This window comes from Phoenix dactylifera, unplaced genomic scaffold, assembly GCF_009389715.1.
Source record: "Phoenix dactylifera cultivar Barhee BC4 unplaced genomic scaffold, palm_55x_up_171113_PBpolish2nd_filt_p 001983F, whole genome shotgun sequence".
NCBI lineage: Eukaryota > Viridiplantae > Streptophyta > Magnoliopsida > Arecales > Arecaceae > Phoenix > Phoenix dactylifera.
Genome location: NW_024069265.1, coordinates 46,487 through 56,531, shown reverse-complemented (window position 1 = coordinate 56,531; position 10,045 = coordinate 46,487). Strand labels below are relative to the sequence as shown.

At 40.4% G+C, this 10,045-nt stretch overlaps 1 pseudogene; it reads left to right on the top strand.

Annotated features, from left to right (window-relative positions):
* The first annotated feature begins 4,890 nt into the window (after window positions 1-4,890).
* LOC120109281 lies at window positions 4,891-7,299 on the top strand (annotated as a pseudogene).
* Window positions 7,300-10,045: the final 2,746 nt, after the last annotated feature.

Genomic DNA, 10,045 nt, shown 5'->3' with positions numbered 1-10,045 from the left:
CCGGATTTCCCAATTGGACGCTGCGTGCCCTTGCATACATTGACCGGATTGCCCTTGCCAGTCTTAGTTTTGCCTATCAAGCTCTATCAAAATTATATTTAGCCAAAAAAAAGCTCTATCAAAATTATATCATAATTAATGTCTTCCTTGCTTATTTCTATCATTTGATACAGAGAACAAAATGATAATGTCAAAATTATATTATATTTTAATATTATTTTTATGATAATTTTATTATTAGCTGTAAGAACATGAAGTTTCTAACATAAGATTTGAAATTTTATTTTATTATCAAAGAACTTTGAGTGATATATGACATGAGAAGTAATAAAATAATTAAATCATATCATATGGTTTAAAACAACGAATTAGCCCCTCCAATTGCAGCGTTAAGAATGTATATATTTGACTTCTCCCAACTTCATAATGGCATGAGCCTTGTATACTGACATATTTGTTTAAAGTTTTTAAGTTAATTTGTAAATAATAGATACGCTCGATAATGAGTTTGTCAGAGCCGTATCATATTCTTCGCAACACTTGTTTTAGTAAGTTATCAGTCCTAAATAACAATGTAAAGATAGAGAACTTTCCACCATATTCCAAACTCTTGCCAACTCCCTAAATGATTTGTTATTTTTATTCTCTCCATCTTTTATTTATCTTAGAATGTTCACTTAATCATAAACATTATTTCTCATAAATAGTAGAAAATAATATTTTAGTGGTCATGTGAACTTGCATCCTAAGGTTATATTCACTCTTACTATTATACTAAAATTTGCCAATGATGAATCTATATTATACTTTTTTAGTCAGAAGTAACTTGTTCAATTAGTCATAGAAATCCAGTGAAGGAACTTTTGTTTTTCATCATCTTATCAAATAAAATATAATGCTTGTTTAGGTTAATAAATCTCAATAAGTAAAAAAAAGTTTTGAGCTGCCACCTTATCATTGCTTTGTGGAGTTTTATGAATTGTCAAACTGTAAGTGAGCTGTTGCTCACCTATGGCCAGTATATTTCACCAATTTTCAACCACCACTTGGGACACAGAAATAAGTGAGGAACGAAACAACATTTACTAATAATACTTATAATTAAATGCACCAAGTCCTGAGCACATGCCCTCCGAATTATTAGGACAGAAAAATTGGTATCTAAAAAATGTCAAAAATAAATTTTTTTTGTAGTTTAGAGTACCACTGTACGCGATTGTAGACATTGCGTATTGCTATAAATATTTTTGAGCCCTATTCTTTGATTTGACTTTTATACTATGCATCTCGAAGCCGACCTTTCAAGATTCTGAAAATCCGATAATATCTTCTTACATAAAATATTTTCTATTATATTAATTGATATTTTAATACAATCAATAATTTTAATTCTATCGTATGCAGCCAACCTTATAGCTTTATGATCCAAACAAAATTATATCAGCCACTTCGTTTTGCTTATCACTTCCCCTCCTTCAATCTATATACAAACACCTATCCATATATAGAATGTACTAGAATCAGATCCATGCAATTGCAAATGATGCTTTTATTTGATATATGAATAGCTAAAATTATGTGAACACTCTTTCAATTGTCACATACTAGAGATAATATTATTCTACATACTCTTTATAAACATCATTCCGATGAATATAGCAAAGCTTCCTAGCATATAGTATATCAATAAAGACACTGACCGGCATCCTCCGTGCTATACCTATAGCATGTAATTTATATTATTCTAAAATTTATAATAATAATCATTATTATTAATCATCCTTATTCGCTAATTAACAACACAAATGTGATAAATCAACAGCCTATAATTAGGATGCTAGAAGCCACAACAAAGATAAAGGAAAAGATTAGTTTTTTAGAACATAGTTCTCAAAGGGTATTGCAAATGGAAAAATATTAGAAGGGTAGAATGGAAATTGCATCAAGGGGAACCGGCCCCTCCGGGAAACCGGGTCTGCCAGCAGTCACACCCCTTCGCCAAACGTCGGAGGGGTGCAAATCCAGGATTTCACCCCCACGCTCTTTCCTCCCCCGGCTTTCACCTTTCACTCTACTATTTAACCCCCCAAGTCCCATGCTCGGATGCTCTACTCCCCACTTGAGAGAGAGAAAGGGAGAGAAAGAGAGAGAGAGAGAGAGAGAGAGCAATCGCTATAGAAGCGAGGACCACCGCCTTCCGCCTCTCTCTTGAGAGAGAGAGAGAGAGAGAGCGATCGCTATAGAAGGGAGGACCACCGCCTTCCACCTCTCTCTCTTTAATCGTTCTCGAGTTACCGAGCCCACTTCACCTAATTTTTTCCCTTCTCTCTCTCCCCTCTCTTCTTCTCTTATAGCTTGTCGTCGTCGTCGTCGTCGTCGTCGTCATCGGCAGAGGAGATTGCTTTCATGGAGTAGCGAAGCCAGATCCAGAGCCGGAGCCGAGAGGAAGAAGAAGCAATCAAGGTTTGGTTTTTTTTTTTTTTCTTTTCAAGCCTTCTTCTGCTCTGTTTTGTTCTGTCTTTCCGGTCTGCTCGATCTCTGCGACGTGCTTTTTCGTTTTGAGTGCTTTTTTTTTCCTTCTGAGACTCCGTTCGATCTCTGCAGTCATTCCTCTGTTCGTTGTAAAAAAGATTCATTTTTTTCCTTTTATCTCTCTTTGTATTTTTAAAATAAGACTTTCCGGTGGGTTTTCGAGCTCGATGGGGCATCTCTAATGGCGAATCTGAGGCCTTATATCGTAGCATCACAGAGGACGAGTTTCTCGAATATAGCCAAAGCCTTTCCGTTTTAAACGTTTTTTTATAGAGGAATTGCCTTGCTTTTATTTTTTTTCGTCTTCTCTTTGCAATATGGTACAGCTCGATTTATAGCTACTGAGATCCGAATCGAACATTTGTCTCAATTAAGCACTTTGATTTCGATTTAATTTTCGGCCGTTTCGCGATGCCGTGTCCAGCGAGAAAACGCGTTCTTTCTCTCGGGTTTGGATTCTACTCGAGATACGCGATCGGATTGCGCGCCGTGTCGGCTTTAATTATTTCCCCTTTTTTTTTAGATGGGAGGTGGATGAAGACGGATTATTGTCGGCATCTCCGCGTCCTCTTACCCCCTCTTAATTATTTCCAGATTTTTTGCGTTTCTATTTGGACTTTCTTCATCTATCTTTGATCAAAACTTCAAAGCCTTTCCATTCTAATTTTGTAGAAGGTAGAAGGAAAAATAGCCAGTTTCGCCGCCGTCTCAAGTAAGATCAGTTGATATCGCTATCTTTATAAGGTTAATAATCTGTTCCATGGGTCTAATTCAGATGCTCCAGCCATCGATCTAGCAGCGTTTTGACCTCGGTAATTGGAATCATTAGGGTTGATGGAATTTTTTTTTCTTCTTTTTTTCATGTTAGAAATTGAAAAGGGATTGTTTTAATTAAAATTTCTTTTTGGGGTCACTATCTGCTGTTTGCCATTATTTTGAGAGCTTCCTATATTATTTTCTATTTCATTATGTTTTAATTTACTTGACGATGCGCTTTAATCTCTTTTGCTTTCCATTTTTGTGAGCCTCTGCTGTTCTTGGTTCTGAAATGTATGTCTGCTCTGTTGGGCTTCTATGAAGGTGAACTTGTTTTTGCCACCTTTGGAACTTCTGATGGGTTTTGGTTTCAATTTCTGATTTTGTGTTTCTCGAGTTGGTGTGGATATGGAATCAAGACATGGGATGTTTTGTGCATCATGTGAGGGGAATGGAGTTTGTTTTTCCATCTATGCTTTTTATTTGATGTTTCGATGATGTCTCTTTGTAAGCTGTTTTTCAGTTCTTGCATGATTAGTAGTAATTTTATTTATAACCCATCCCATATGTGCAGTCATAGCTTGGATGTGGGACTAGAATGTTTTATTCTTTGCTAATTTTGAAACATTTTATTACATAGCTTGGATTTGCTCTGATCTGGCTGTTTTCTTTTCGATCCGAGGAAAAACATGATGTGCTTTGGTTTTATTCTCTTAGCTGGCTACAACTTTGCTTTCCTCTTATGCAAATGTGTTAATTGTCCTGCTTGCTGCTTGTCTGGATATTAGTTTGGACACATGGAAGATCCTGCAAACCTCCACCCCACCGCCCCCCCACCCCCCCACCCCCCCCCCCCCCCCCCAACCCCATCTCCTACAAAAAAGAACAAAAAAAATCCTTAGTCTCGCTCGACTAAAAGTTTGCTATGTCAAATGGATTTATTTTATGTTTGTAACACTCTATGATCTGGTTCATCATTTACTCATATTGCTTGCATACTGAATATTTTCATGTTCTTTGGCAGTAGAAGAATGGATTTCTATTTCTGTAATAGAAACACATTTTTACTTCTCTCTGGAGAATTGATTTCTTCAAAGCTTGCGTGTGATTTCTTCTCTTCTGTATTGTGATGTATGGCTTTGGCATCAATTCTATGATCACTTATTCAATTTAATAATAAAGTTGCTTGAACTTATGGATATTGTTGCTTTCTATTAGAAGATGTATGTCAAGAAAAAATCCTTTGTCCTGGCACTCTATTATCTTAAAATTAGATAGAGATTAATGCTTTGTTTGATCTAACATTTTTCTTCCATTTCTGACATGCATTTTTTTCTTTACAATAGCTATAAAATATGATTTTTCCTTTTTTTTTGTTGGATTCCATGCATATTCATTTTGCAATACGAATGCAAAGTGAGTGAGCATCTCCTTGTTCTACTTTTAGAAAATCCTGCTTTGTATTTAATTTCATTCATTGTCTGTTACTTCATTATGTGCGCACATTTCATATAACAATGTTAATGAAAATTTTATGCTTGTGTTCTTCGATTGCAGGAATTTATTGCATCTGCTTTCGATTCTGCTAATACAGGCTTAAGTGCCCGTTTCCTGGCAATGATGGGCGGACCATTAATGGACGGTATGATCTTCTCTGCTAGCCAGAATAACTACGTGCCACTCATGCCATCTGCTAATGAGAAGAGCATCAGCTTTGGAGCCCTCCTCAATCCGCCTATATGGGTGATGCTATTTTAGGCGAGGGAGATCTGGTGGACCCTCCCTCTGAGAACTTTGCTGAGGCCGGGGAAGAAGAGAGTGATGATGACATTGACATAGAAGAACTGGAGCGGCGTATGTGGAGGGATCGGATGCGGCTTAAGCGTTGAAGGAACAGCAGCAGAACAAGAACAAGGAACAAGGGGCTGCTGACTCAGCCAGGCAGCGCCAGTCCCCAGGAGCAGGCACGACGGAAGAAGATGTCTCGTGCCCAGGATGGGATCCTGAAGTACATGCTGAAGATGATGGAGGTCTGCAAGGCCCAAGGCTTTGTGTATGGGATCATTCCAGAGAAAGGCAAGCCTGTGAGCGGTGCATCTGATAACTTGAGAGGCTGGTGGAAGGAAAAGGTCCGGTTTGATCGGAATGGTCCTGCTGCGATCGCCAAGTACCAGGCTGAAACTCCATTCCGGGTGCTAACAATGAGTCGAACCCTGGGACTGGCAAGCCCTCATTCACTGCAGGAGCTTCAGGGACACAACACTGGGCTCTCTCCTATCAGCGCTCATGCAGCACTGCGACCCACCGCAGCGAAGGTTCCCCTTGGAGAAAGGAGTCGCCCCGCCGTGGTGGCCTAGCGGGAAAGAGGAGTGGTGGCCTGAGCTGGGAATCCCCAAAGATCAAGGTCCGCCACCGTACAAGAAACCCCATGATCTTAAGAAAGCATGGAAAGTTAGTGTTCTGACCGCTGTCATCAAGCACATGTCGCCCGATATTGAGAAGATCCGCAGGCTGGTGAGACAGTCCAAGTGCCTTCAAGACAAGATGACCGCCAAAGAGAGTGCGACGTGGCTGGCGGTAGTCAAACAGGAGGAGGAGTTCTACCTGAAGCTCCACCCGGATGCGCGCCCTCCTCAATCATCAGGGAGCGGCGTCACGGGGCCATCTCCTTCAACAGCAGCTCCAGCGAGTACGATGTTGAAGTGTTGATGATGGCAAGAGCGAGGAGGTGGGGAACCAGAAGGCTGCTGTTGATGGAATGCTTTCAACCTGATTGCTGCTGCAGGGAATGAGAACTTTGTGGCATCCGCGCCACTGAAAGAAGAGACTGATGTAGAATTCATCCAGAAGAGAACTGCTGCTGAGCCTGAACTGATGCTGAACCAGCGTGTGTTTACCTGCGATAACATGCAGTGCGTGCATAATGATGTTCGCTTCGGGTTTGCAGACAGGAATTCGAGAAACGCTCACCAGTACCTCTGCAAAAATCAGAACAGTCTTCCTCAAGGTATCTCAGCAACCTCCGGTGGTGGCATGCGGATGAACGAGAACAAACCCCCAGTTTTCTTTATGCCCTTAAATGCCCAGCCAAATGCAACTGGTCTTGGATCAAGTGTCATCCTATCAACATCTCCGGTCTGGGTATTCCTGCTGATGGGCAGAAACGATCAGTGAACTGATGAGCTTCTACGAGAACAGCATCAATCCTAACAAGAACCAGGGAGGGATGAACCAGGGGGGCATGACCCCAGGAGGCATGACCATGTTGGATGGCCAGGATTCCCTTCAGCAGAAGCTTCAAATGGAGGATAACTTCTTCGGACAGGGGACTGGCACGGGTGGCACTGTTTTTGAAGAGGTCGGCAACTTAATGCAGCAGCAGCAGCAGTTCTATGGCCGGGAGGACATGATGCCAGTTGAGCAGCAACTTGGGAACCAGCCTCCTGATTTGGGCACTGACATCGATTTCGGTTCTGGTTTCAGCATGCCTACCATGGGCTATGCTGATGCATTGCAGAAAGGGATGGGAGGAGTTGGGGCAAGAAGCCCGAGTATCCAAGCTGGTTTTTCTGAATGAAATGGAAGAGACCTGATCCTGATGCACCGCCAGGGCATTGGGTCGTGCAGTTAAAACTGGTAAGATGGTCATCTCATGCAGAGGAGTAGAATTCTGGTGCTGAACATCTTTATATTAATATCTGGTTTGGGCTTCAGGTGATCTTCTCCCTGCATTTAGGTGTAGTCTTCTCCTTTTTCTTCTTTGTTTGCTGGAACAGATCTTTATATGTCTGATATTGCTTCCTAGGGGTTCCCTGGAGGTTCTCCAAGCGAAGCATTCCATCAGACTTTGGTTTAAGTATATAGGGTTGTAGGGTTTGGCTTTAGCTGCGGGGAACTGATGAATGGATGGTTTATATGATCCAATCCCGCATCGAAATCTTTACAGACATCTTGTGTTTAAACTGTTATTGGGGTTAATTAGAATATAGTTTTGCTTTTGTTTATAATTATGTGATTTGTTTCTAGTTGGAGTGAAGTTCATGTGCTTGTTGCTTCTTGATAATGGCTATATATTTGCTTTGTGATTGCTGACTGCCCTTCTGCCATCTCTGTACTGTAAGATGGATTATCTAAGGGCGAGTATGTGGATGACCTTGATTGGAAAATGTGGTGGTGCAATGTTGCTATAAAGATAGCTAAATAGCTTGAAGTTGTGATGCCATTTATGCTTCCTTGTTAATGGCAAAACGTTGCCCTTTATGAATGATGCCATGGTTTTCTATTTCATGGAGAATTGTATTAGTCGCACTCTACTATTCGTTGTTGATCGAGGACATTGCATTGCTTGCCAGCTTACCATCATTTGCTTAGGTAAAATGCCTCTTTTTGTGCTATATAAGTAGCTTTCTACTTGTGAATCTGGTGCCAATTTTTTGCTTCATGCATTACCTCTGAAACTCCAATTGAATTGTTGTGATTCCTTGGATTGCTAACATCTTAATGTAGTGCTATCTAGCATCTCGTGCTTCGTTCTCCGCCATCTCTCTCCCATTTTTAGTATGTTCTCTTTCATGCAGCAGTGGTCAAGTATTCGATTGGCCATAGATGTTTCAGAAACTGTTTAGCTAAGTGAAATCCTTATAATCCAAATTCTATGATGTACACCTCTTTTGGGTTCTCGAAGCTCCTGGTAGCCACCTTGCCCCACATCACCTAAACATTAATGGAGTCCATGGTGTTCCTGTTGGTCTGCACTACTATGGTAATTGGTAAAGAAAAGTAGGTAGATCAAAGACTAAAGTGCCTTTTGAAATCTATAAAGTCCTGTCAACCATCTTTCATGGCACTTTTTTAGTGACGGTATCTCACCTTTCTTGTGTTGGCTGTATCCATCCCGTCCCACCCCTCTCTTGTGACTCTCTTCACATGCTCATCTGGACAAGGGTCATGAGTCATGACAAGGACTCCATCCTCTCCCTCTTCACATGCCCCCACTCAAGTTTGTCATCTAAAAACTAGGTAGGAATCCATTTTGGATGGAATCAAAGGCTAAGGGCCTTGGTTTTACACTTTAAAACATGGGAGGGTGATGTGGATGCATTCCAAACATTGGAGTTTATTGTAAGCCGAGAAGAGAAGATCATCGGCTACCTAACCTGGTATCGGTCGGCTCTAAATCCGAATCGAGTTCTTGGATTTGGCTGCCTTTGTTTAAGTTATGCCAACAATCATAGAATTTGTTCCTAGGGATATTCTTAGAGGCACACACATGAATTGCAGTCTGTAAGTGCTGAGAGGGAATAATTGAGGAAGAAGCCTGGAAGGAACAATATACAGTGTCAAGTGATTCAGGTCTTAATGGTGGTCCATGGAAGTTATGAAGATCATCTTGACCAAGGTAGGCCCCTGGGTAGTAACCTTGGAAGTCCTAAAAGACTTGTATAGGTGCATTGTATTATTGTTGTTTGAATAGTTTAATTAGCAAATATCACATGCCTAAACAATTGATAGTGATGGTTTTATCAAATACTAGCAGAGGTATCATACTTCTACCTCCCAGTAGTGTAGGTGTATATTTATATTTTTTGGAAAGGTTAGGGATACATGATTTGTTTATAATGAGTGGAAGGAAGAGTCTGAGCTACAGATTGAAATCGATCGGGTCGGGTCAAGTATGCTCGAAATCTAATCCACTTGAATTACCTTGGATGTTCTCGACTGAATATTATCTAATTAGGGTTGTTTCTGGTTCATGTTAAGCACTATAGATCCATAAGTTGGATCGGTTTGGTTTGATCCGGTTGCAGATTTGTTCTCTTTGTATTCAACTGCTTCACTAAGAGCTTATTTCTTTGATAACTTGATTAATCAAGTATTTCAAGCATCGGTGGAGGACAATCAATTTTACCAAAGATTTCATTAGACCAGTCAAACATTTGAACTCAAACATGGTTGAGAAGGAGACTGGTCTGTGGTGTGGATCCATTGCTAAAGGAAAGATTCTTCACGGCAAGCCCTTGATTAATATGCCCCTAACCTGCTTACCCTTGATGTAAACAAAGGACACGGGGACCAATCTCACCATCTCTCTGCCACCCCTCCACCGAGGGTCGCTAAGGACATCGGCACCGAGACAGAAGTGTGGGTTCCATATTCTAAGGAAGGGGAGGGGGTTCGGGAGAGGGAAAACCATGCCTTGAAACAATCGGTAAAAAAAAAAAAAATAAATCAAAATATTAAGCAAATTATTTATATCCTTGGCATTATCCTCCTTCTTGTTACCTGTACTTTAATATAAGGCCATGGTAATAATTACATGTGCTCCTTACCATGTTAGAGATAATGGGAATACATATAAAAAAAAGGGCAGAAAAGTTCATCAATCATTATGTTTTCATTCCTTGACTCCATGACCATGATTGTCTATAGTACTAACCATTGATGGAAAAAACTAGTCATGAAGATGGGGGTATATATTGGTTGAGTCTGAAACAGATTGATCCTAAAAAGGACAAAAAACAATATGATTTTATTACAGTTTTCTTTTAAAGTTGGTGATATGTATCCTATAATTCTCTGTTAAGTGGTGATATAAAGGTTGTCTAAATTAATGATGTTGCAGTATAAGGTCATAGTGAGAGCTGAGGGCAGCCCCACCTTTATGGTCCATAGAGTGGTCTAAGAAACATGTGTTGCTTGGCATATATTCATCTCTCTTTTTCTCTTTGGTCCATTATGTTGACCAGCCAATTTGCTT